This window comes from Cornus florida, unplaced genomic scaffold (genome assembly GCF_030987335.1).
Source record: "Cornus florida cultivar Cherokee Brave unplaced genomic scaffold, ASM3098733v1 CherokeeBrave_3.0.0_Hap2_Chr03, whole genome shotgun sequence".
Taxonomy (NCBI): Eukaryota; Viridiplantae; Streptophyta; class Magnoliopsida; order Cornales; family Cornaceae; genus Cornus; species Cornus florida.
This window is the reverse complement of record NW_026775573.1, coordinates 79,491,109-79,501,437: the sequence shown is the minus strand read 5'-3', so window position 1 is coordinate 79,501,437 and position 10,329 is coordinate 79,491,109.

Here is a 10,329-nt window from a genome sequence, read left to right as displayed (position 1 = left end):
GCAAAAATGAAAACTAAATGGTGTTTAGCCCTTGGCCACACCTCATACATATTAAATGAATGCTAGATAATGAATTTCATACATAAAGCACACTCTGGTGCAAAAAACATACTAAAACGCATGCTTTTTCAGATATCCTCATTAAAGGCAAAATACAACCATTATGAATAAACATGGACTTCAAATGAAATTTGGCCCTTGGCCTTTTATCATATACATAAAATGATAATCAAAAAGTGTGCTTAGGCACACATTACAAGTTTAGAATCAAATATACACCTTAAATCATTTCTAACATAAATCGCATCATCCATGCAATTCAAACCACAAGAAGCATGCTATACAAAGCAACAAGATGTAGATTCTAGCCCCCGGCGGGCTAGCAGTGATGGTGGGGGCTTAGGCCAGGCACACACAAGGCCAGTGTTCGAGTCCTCTACCAAGCCTTCTAGTTTCGTCGACTCACCCAGTGTATGGTAGGGGCTGCCCTACACCCCCAGGTTTGTAGCCCACGGTGGGTCCCTAAGGGGCCCTGCGTGGGGGAGTTCCTAGTGCCAACTAAAAAAAAAACCAAGATATAGATTCTCAAGGTCATCAACTTGAAATCTAAAATGAGAAAACAACTAAGTGGGTCATGCCACCTAACGTATATGTTCCAAATGAATCTATAGAATCATTCCTAAGCTATATTTAAACAATAAAACATGAATCAAAATATCTGCATTTTAACCAACATAGAAGCATGCTATACAAGCAACAAGATATAGATTGTCAAAGTTATCAACTGGAAATCTAAAAGTGTGAAAACAACTAAATGTAGCAATTTAGCATAGATGTACTTAACAACATCAAAACCTACAATGGTTCATTAGAAATCGTGATACTTGGATGTACTTAACAAGATCAAAATCGCCAATAGCCAAAACCACAAGTCACAATTAAACATGATTGTCAACTTGGAATTTAATGCAAAATCAAATAATGAAAGACTTGGACATTAAGCTCGGCATTCTGCCGAGACCTCAACGGCTATTACGGGGACTAACCCGTTGGTAATACCACCCCTAGTACGCACTATCTCAACGGAGAGAACTCATACCTCCCACACTAGAGCCAAACTCTAGCCATAACATAGAAACAATGTCCCAAGTGACTCCAAAATAAATAAGTTCACAACTTATATACGAAATATATATAAAGCACGAAACTACATTCCATGCACAAGTAGTTTATAACCACACTGCTCATGCTCTAAATCCACAACTACTATAGGATGACAAATGTCGAATCTTCAGAGCGCAATTCGTTACGCGCTATAATAACATCACATGTCGAATCTTCAGTGTGCGATTCGTTATACGCTATAACAATTTTATCCAATATTGAAAACATAAACTGAAGAATCTATTACAAGTCTAAAATCATGCTTTAAACATACTACCAATGTCAAACTCATGATTAAATCAATAATGCAATAGAAACAGAAATTAATCAAGTAAACTAATTAATTTCTCTAAGTTTCCACTCTCAATCAAATCGTCCATAATTAACACATGTGAAACAACATAGCATGGTCATTGCATATACCAATTCAAAAACTTAATTTGGCCATTTGAACAATAAGGTAGAATTTAATTAAAACATGATAATTAATTCTCTAACTTTTCGAACAACATTAAATGGTCCCAAATTTAATATATGCTAGCACACAAGTCCTAGTCATCAAAATTATCAAGTTAAAAACTTAATTAAGCCAATGGAACTATTAAATGGATTTTAATTAATTCTTTTAATTAAAATCTCTAGATTTTCATACTCATCCAAATGCTCTCAAATTAAAGTATGTTAAAGAACATGCCAAGACTTAGTTTAAAAGCATATCATAAGTTAATTTCATGTAAGGTACATCCATGATAATTAAACTTTCACAAAAGATAATTATTAAATAAAAATTACAATTCTTATTCAAATAACTCCAATTTAATATATGCTAACAAACATATCAAAGCCAAACTTTCTAGCATGCCACAATTTAATTCTAAGTTATACATAATCATGAGAATTAAATGTTAACCATAGAAAATAATTAAATTAAATTCTAGGACTTAAACCAAAGCATGCATACAAGTTGTATAATCATGGAAAACACTCAATACAACACATACAAAATCCTAAAACATCCCCTATCTCAATTTGAGATGAAAATACTTCGGGGTTTTGTCGGGGACAACGCCGTGAACATTAAACTCCAAAGAGGACCTACCAAAATACTAACATGAACTCAAACCCGAACTAAAAATTTGGCCAAAAATGGGTTCTAATAAGGGGGAAAGATGCGCATAGACAAGACAAACACAAAACGCGAAGGCATTATGACTTTATAACAAACGGAAGGAGGTTTAAATGAGAGGAGAAGGGTGGCAGCCTCCCTTGGGCTGCCATGGAAGCTTCAGGTCGTTCATGAAGAGAAGAGAAAGTGACTTTTCAATTTTATAACCCCTTATTTATAGTAAAACCCTAAAAGTGCCCCGAAAGGGCCCTACCGGGTCCGAAAAAGTGGAATTTGAGCAGACGTGCTCAAACAGAAAAACTCCATGAACAAAAAAGATTCAAAATGAGAAAACATGAACAACAAAAGAAACGGTGTTTAAAATTGAGTCCCGAGCAGAGAGATATGCGTCGAACAAGTTCGGCGGCAACCGGGGTTAGAAACTCTGAAACTGGAGAAAAATGACCAGAAGAGTACATGATTCGACGAAATGTGAAAATGAGTCCCGTATCAGGATCCAGGCTTCAGACGAGGTATTTTAGCAATAACTTTCGCTAATTGCACAATGGCCCCTCCAAAAAGTGAAAACTACACTAATGGCCCAGAATGAAAATATGTTCAAAAAATATTTTCTTAAAAACCCCTGAAATAAAATATCTTCAAACGATATTTATGAAAAACACCCCAAGAAAAGAAAAAGATTCTGAAAAACTATGCATCCATGCCCTTATGGACACCGGGAGCAACCAGAGTACTTTCTTACAAAAGTAAAGATACGTATTTCGTGGAAACCACTTAGGATGAACGTACGTGAAGTCAAAAACCAACTCCAAGCACAAAAAGTGAGGTTGTGCCAAAAAGTGACAAACGGGGAGAAGACAAAATAGGGAAAAAGATGAAATAGGGAAAATGATGAAAAGTGAATAGTGTCGAAAAATGAAAAATGTGGAAATGACTTGGTCCTTAAAGGAAGTTGTTAATCCAAAGAAAAGAGCCTCGGAAATCATTCCAGAGCACTCGAGATGACACTCTGTGATGAAAAACTGAACTCAAAAAGGAAAAGAACAACGGAAAAAAAAAAATATCCGTGAAAATCTGAGAAAAAGAAAGGAAGGAAAATGACCGGGTCATTACAACCTACCCTCCTTAAAAGGATTTTGTCCCCGAAATCAGGAACAGACAAAAGAGAACCAAACAAGATCAATGTAAGATCAAACCAAAGAACATACCATAAGGTGCGAAAAGACAACTTCAAAAGCCTGAAGGTCTTCCGATGGAACACTAAACCTAAGAACTGAGTGACAATCCCCAAACGAATTGGCATATTAACTCAACGTCAATCACCGAGAGAATCCCAAGACAACAACAAGTCAAATCATGACAGATGGCTAAGAATGATATGGCAGTACAAATAATGACGAGAACCCACCCACACTTACTCGTCAGTAAGGTAGCATGACAGTATAAGGTACTAGTTCATAACATGCCCTCAACAAATCAACTCAGAAGGAAACTTTTTGATACAAATGACTTCACTGTTGAAAATGATCATTACCAAAAACACTAAGAGAACCAGGCATCCGCAAGAGTTGGGGTAGCTAATCCCAAAACTCTAACAATAATGTCACTGGCACCGTTACGCTTAAAGCTTTAAATCCCTAATGCTGGCATAACTAAAGACCCCCACATCTGAAAACACCACAACAACAACACCAGTCCCGAATCCATAGCCTGACGAGTCTGTGCCCTCAAGCCAATGGATTGGACCCACAAAACCAAAAACCTATGCACCGATCTGAAGTAGACCTACCGTAAGGCTACATACAGAAGACAAAACATTGGATCAAAATCCCAATCATGGGCAACTAAAACCTCAAAACACAAGTCTATTACGTAGTTCGCTTATGACAATCCCGACATCCAAGGTCACAAAACCCTAACATAAGTGTAGGAAAGATGAAGCAGTATAAACCAAATACTCACATAGTATTTGCTCGCAAAATTTAAATGACATAAATCAAATAATATCGTAGTACTAAGCACAGTACACATAAGGTAAACCAAATAAACCACCTATCACATAGAGGTTAAACAAATAGCAACGTGTTATACACCACCAATGGCACAAACATGATAAACAGATACAGTATAAGCAAACGTATCATAAACATCCTCATACAACGATCATATAGTCATACACCCTAAACATGTTTTTAAGGTATGCCCGTCAATAATGGAGCTCATAAACATGTAAAAGTGATCACACAAATGGCAAGTTCGTAAAATCAAAAGAATGAATGCAATGCCTCTCTAAAGACACCACACAGAAAACGTACAACCGAACCTAGATGAGTCCAATCTCTCATCACGAGGAAAGGAATCATCCCCCAAACCAAGATGCCAACGAGTTCGATGGGAACTCTACAGGATTCTACCAGAACCTTAACACGATGCCCCAAAAAGAAATAAGATCAATAATAACACGAGTTATTATGATCAAATGCAACTCACGCCATGAATGCACGAAACAAGAAGCAAGGCAATGTATGCAACATACAGTCATGCTAAAACAGATAAACATATACAACATGCTAAAATGAATTAAGTAAGCTTCAAAACAATTTGTCAATTAAGCATGTAGACAGGTTATAAAACCAAGCATGTTATCAAGAAGCACGTAAACATGTTATAATACTGAAACATGTTAACAAATAGCATATTTACACGTATAACATAGCAACAAAAATGTGATATGCACCCAAAACCTGTCGTCCAAGGTATTCAAACCTAGGAGCTCTGATACCACCTGGTTTTTAGGCCAGTGCATCAATAATGAACCGAAGATTGACCTGATAACGGATCCGAATGCGGAAGTAAAAAAATAAAAGAAAACAAGACTCTAAGAAATCAAAGTGACCTTCTATGAGGTTGTGGAACTCAATGAGGACTGATGTGGAAGCAAAAGATCAAAAATATGACAACTAAGCCCCTAGGGGCAAAATAGTCATTTTTTAAACTGTAGATTCAGGTGCCACTGAGCACACCGCTGGTAGGAAAACGAAAACTAATCAAGATGGACTCAAAAATCGCATGATTCGGAGTCCGGACGAAGGAGAAACGGCATGACGAAGAAAAACGAGCACTGAAGGCAAAAATGGTAAACTGGTAATTATCTAGGAAGATTCGGGTGCACCTGAGCACATCATTGGAAAGACAACAAAAAATTAGTCAAGTTCAAAAAAAAGTTCACTCGATTTGGGGTTCGGAGGTTTGAAGTTGAGACGTTGCGGCGGCCCGACGAAGGCCATGGCGCACTCGGCGCACATGCGCGAGCCCACCGGTGCCCATGCCAGCGCCCAATGGCATGCACATGCTAACAGCAAGAAAAAAAAAAAGGGAGTTTCCAGAACTGAGGTTTGAAACGGAGGCCTAAACGAATTTTTCTGGAAAAACACGAAGAAGAAACCCCCCCCCCCCTCAAATCGAGTTTCCTACCCGACATTGCAGAAGAAAACAAAAAAAACTCACTGAAAAATCCCCAAAATGGCCCTAGATCAGAACTGGTCAAGAGGGACAAAAAGTTGCTGAGATGCAAACTGGAAGCTGAAACTTCACGAGGGATTTCTGGTACCAAGACGACATTTTCTGGAAAAAAATGAAGAAGAAACCCCCCCCCCCTAAAATCACATTTTCTAAGTGACTATGTGAAGATCGGAATTTAATTCCTGAAGAAAAACCCCAAAATGCCCCTAGACCAGAATATGCAATAAAAATGCGAAATGAGTCCACATGAAGCTCATTTTACCAAAGAAGAAGTTTTTCTTGAAAATGATCATACACACAAATGTAACTTACCTAATAGGACATGCTACAATGGTCCATGGCTTAAAAATATCGTCGATGCAAAATATGACCCCCCAATGGCAAAAATGACAAAAATGGAACTTGGAATGAAAACTTGAAACTCAAAATTATGAAATGGTTTCGAATGACCATTTAGCCCTTGCCATGCTTCATACGAGATAAATGAGACCTAGAGGAGGTGCCGGAGCACACTTTACACCACTCGATTTGAAGATGAACCCTTAAAGGCTCGGTTTCTACTATTTTAGCCCAAAAATGCAATATGTGAACTAAAATACAAAAATGAAAACTAAATGGTGTTTGACCACTGGCCACACCTCATACATATTAAATGAATGCTAGATAATGAATTTCATACATAAAGCACACTCCGGTGCAAAATAACATACTAAAACGCATGCTTTTTCACATATTCTCATTAAAGGCAAAATACAACCATTATGAATGAACATGGACTTCAAATGAAATTTGGCCCTTGGCCTTTTATTATATACATAAAATGAGAATAAAAAAGTGTGCTTAGGCACACATTACAAGTTTAGAATTAAATATACACATTTGACAAATAAGGCTATGAATGGCATTTCAAGCCACCTTCACAAAAATGGAACCTTCAAGTCCACTAATCGCCCAAGCATAATGAATATCTCAACCTTGATTCTTGTACCTGAAATATGCCCCAGTAACTTTGGGGTGAGTAACATAAAGCTACTCGTAGAAAATGAGCATGCATTGACCTAGCATTTTACAATTTTATCACCTTAAGGTGAAACATGTTAAAGGGGCTCATGCCACCTAACGCCTATGTCAAGATGAGACTCAGGGAGCATCCTAAGCTACCTTAAATCATTTCTAACATAAATCACATCATCCATGCAATTCAAACCACAAGAACCATGCTATACAAAGCAACATGATGTAGATTCTCAAGGTTATCAACTTGAAATCTAAAATGCGAAAACAACCAAGTGGGTCATGCCACCTAACGTCTATGTTCCAAATGAATCTATAGGATCATTCCTAAGCTACATTTGAATAATAAAACATGAATCAAAATATCTATGCAATTTAACTAACATAGAAGCATGTTATATAAGTAACAAGATATAGATTCTCAAAGTTATCAATTTGAAATCTAAAACTGTGAAAACAACTAAATGTAGCAATTTAGTATAGATGTACTTAACAATATCAAAACCTATAATGGTTCATTAGAAATCATGATACCTGGATGTACTTAACAACATCAAAATCGCCAATAGCCAAAACCACAAGTCACAATTAAACATGATTGTCAACTTGGAATTTAATGCGAAATCAAATAATGGAAAACTTGGACATTAAGCTCAGAATTCTGCCGAGACCTCAACGGCTATTACGGGGACTAACCCGTTGGTAATACCACCCCTAGTGCGCACTATCTCGATGAGGAGAACTCATACGTCCCGCACTAGAGCCAAACTCTAGCCATAACATAGAAATAATGTCCCAAGTGACTCCAAAATAAATAAGTTCATAACTTATATACAAAATATATATAAAGCATGAAACTATATTCCATGCACAAGTAGTTTCTAACCACACAACTTATGCTCTAAATTCACAACTACTATAAGATGACAAAGGTCGAATCTTCAGAGCGCGATTCGTTACGCGCTATAATAATATCACATGTCGAATCTTCAGTGTGCGATTCATTACACGCTATAACAATATAGTCCAATATTGAAAACATAAATTGAAGAATCTATTACAAGTCTAAAATCATGGTTTAAACATGCTACCAATGTCAAACTCATAATTAAATCAATAATGCAATAGAAATAGAAATTAATCAAGTAAACTAATTAATTTCTCTAAATTTCAAATCTCAATCAAATGGTCCCTAATTAACACATGTTAAACAACATAGCATGGTCATTGCATATACCAATTCAAAAACTTAATTAGGCCATTTGAACAATAAGGTAGAATTTAATTAAAACATGATAATTAATTCTCTAACTTCTAGAACAACATCAAATGCTCTCAAATTTAATATATGCTAGAACACAAGTCCTAGTCATCAAAATTATCAAGTTAAAAACTTAATTAAGCCAATGGAACCATTAAATGGATTTTAATTAATTCTTTTAATTAAAATCTCTAGATTTTCATACTCATCCAAATGCTCTCAAATTAAAGTATGTTAAAGAATATGCCAAGACTTAGTTTAAAAGCATATCATAAGTTAATTTCATGCAAGGTACATCCATGATAATTAAACCTTCACAAAAGATAATTATTAAATAAAAAGTAGAATTCTTATTCAAATAATTTGAATTTAATATATGTTAACAAACATATCAAAGCTAAACTTTCTAGCATGCCATAATTTTATTCTAAGTTATACATCATCTTGAGAATTAAATGTTAACCATAAAAAATAATTAAATTAAATTCTAAAACTTAAACCAAAGCATGCATACAAGTTGTATAATCATGAAAAACACTCAATACAACACATACAAAATCCTAAAACATCCCCTACCTCAATTTGAGATGAAAATCTCAAAAGCCACCAAAATGAAATGGCTCCGAATCCGACAATACTTCGGGATTTTGTCGGGGACAACGCCTTGAACATTAAACTCCAAAGAGGACCTACCAAAATCCTAACTTGACCTCAAACCCGAACTCAATATTTTGCCAAAAACGGGTTCTAATAAGGGGGAAAGATGCACGTAGTCAAGATAAACACAAAACGCGAAGGCACTATGACTTTACAACAAAGGAAAGGAGGTTTAAATGAGAGGAAAAGGGTGGCAGCCCCCCTTGGGTTGTCATAGAAGCTTCAAGTCATTCATGAAGAGAGAAGAAAGTGACTTTTCAATTTTATAACCCCCTATTTATAGTAAAACCCTAAAAGTGCCCCGAAAGGGACCCGTTAGGTCCGGAAAAGTGGAATTTGAGCAGACGCGCTCAAACGGCAAAACTCCGTGAACAAAAAAGATTCAAAATGAGAAAAAATGAACAACGGAAGAAACAACGTCAAAAACCTAGTCCCGAGTAGAGAGATATGCCCCGAACAAGTTCGGCGGCAACCGGGGTTAGAAACTCTGAAACTGGAGAAAAATAAGCAGAACGGAATTCTAAAAGTACACGATTCAAAAAAATGTGAAAATGAATCCTGTACGAGGATTTAGGCTCCAGACGAGGTATTTTTGAAATAACTTCCGCTAATTGCACAATGGCCCCTCTAAAAAGTGAAAACTACACTAATGGCCCAGAATGAAAATATCTTCAAAAAATATTTTCTTAAAAACCCCTGAAATAAAATATCTTCAAAATATATTTATGAAAAACACCCCAAGAAAAGAAAAAGATTCTGAAAATCTATGCAACCATACCCCTACGGACACCAAGAGCAACCAGAGTACTTTCTTACAAAAGTAAAGATACATATTTCGTGGAAACCAGTTAGGATGAAGGTACGTGAAGTCGAAAACCAACTCTGAGCATGAAAAGTGAGGTTGTTCCAAAAAGTGACAAACAGGGAAAAGATAAAATAGGGAAAAAGACGAAATAGGGAAAAGGACGAAAAATGAATAGTGTCAAAAAACGAAAAATGTGGAAATGACTCGGTCCTTAAAGGAAGTTGTCAATCCAAAGAAAAGAGCCTCAGAAATTATTCCAGAGCACTCGAGACGACACTAAGTGATGAAAAACTAAACTCAGAAAGGAAAAGAACAACAGAAAAAAAATATCTGGGAAAATCTGAGAAAAGGAAAGGAAGGAAAATAACCGGGTCATTACAATACTTAAATTGAACTTTAAATGCATGATTGAGACTTGAGATTGATGTTAGCAATGACTTTGATCTTTTGAGGAGTATATTGCTTAAAATTTAAAAATTGCTTGACTTGAGAGTCCAATACTCCTTGTATGCCTTGTGAATGTCATTTAGGAGTAAATTTTTTCGAAAGATTGATATCATGATTGCATTTGTGGTCCACATCATCCCAATTTTGTGATTGTTTTGAGATTCACTCTAGGATTCTACACTAGTACATGTGCACACTAGTATTCATTTGTGGGGTACATGCTTTGTTGATTATGGAATTGGTTATATCTCAACTGGGTTAGTAGTGCATTGAAAGCTTTCATTTTGATAAAAGTGGATAACAAATCCTCTTCATTGAGTAGCCGGGATTCTA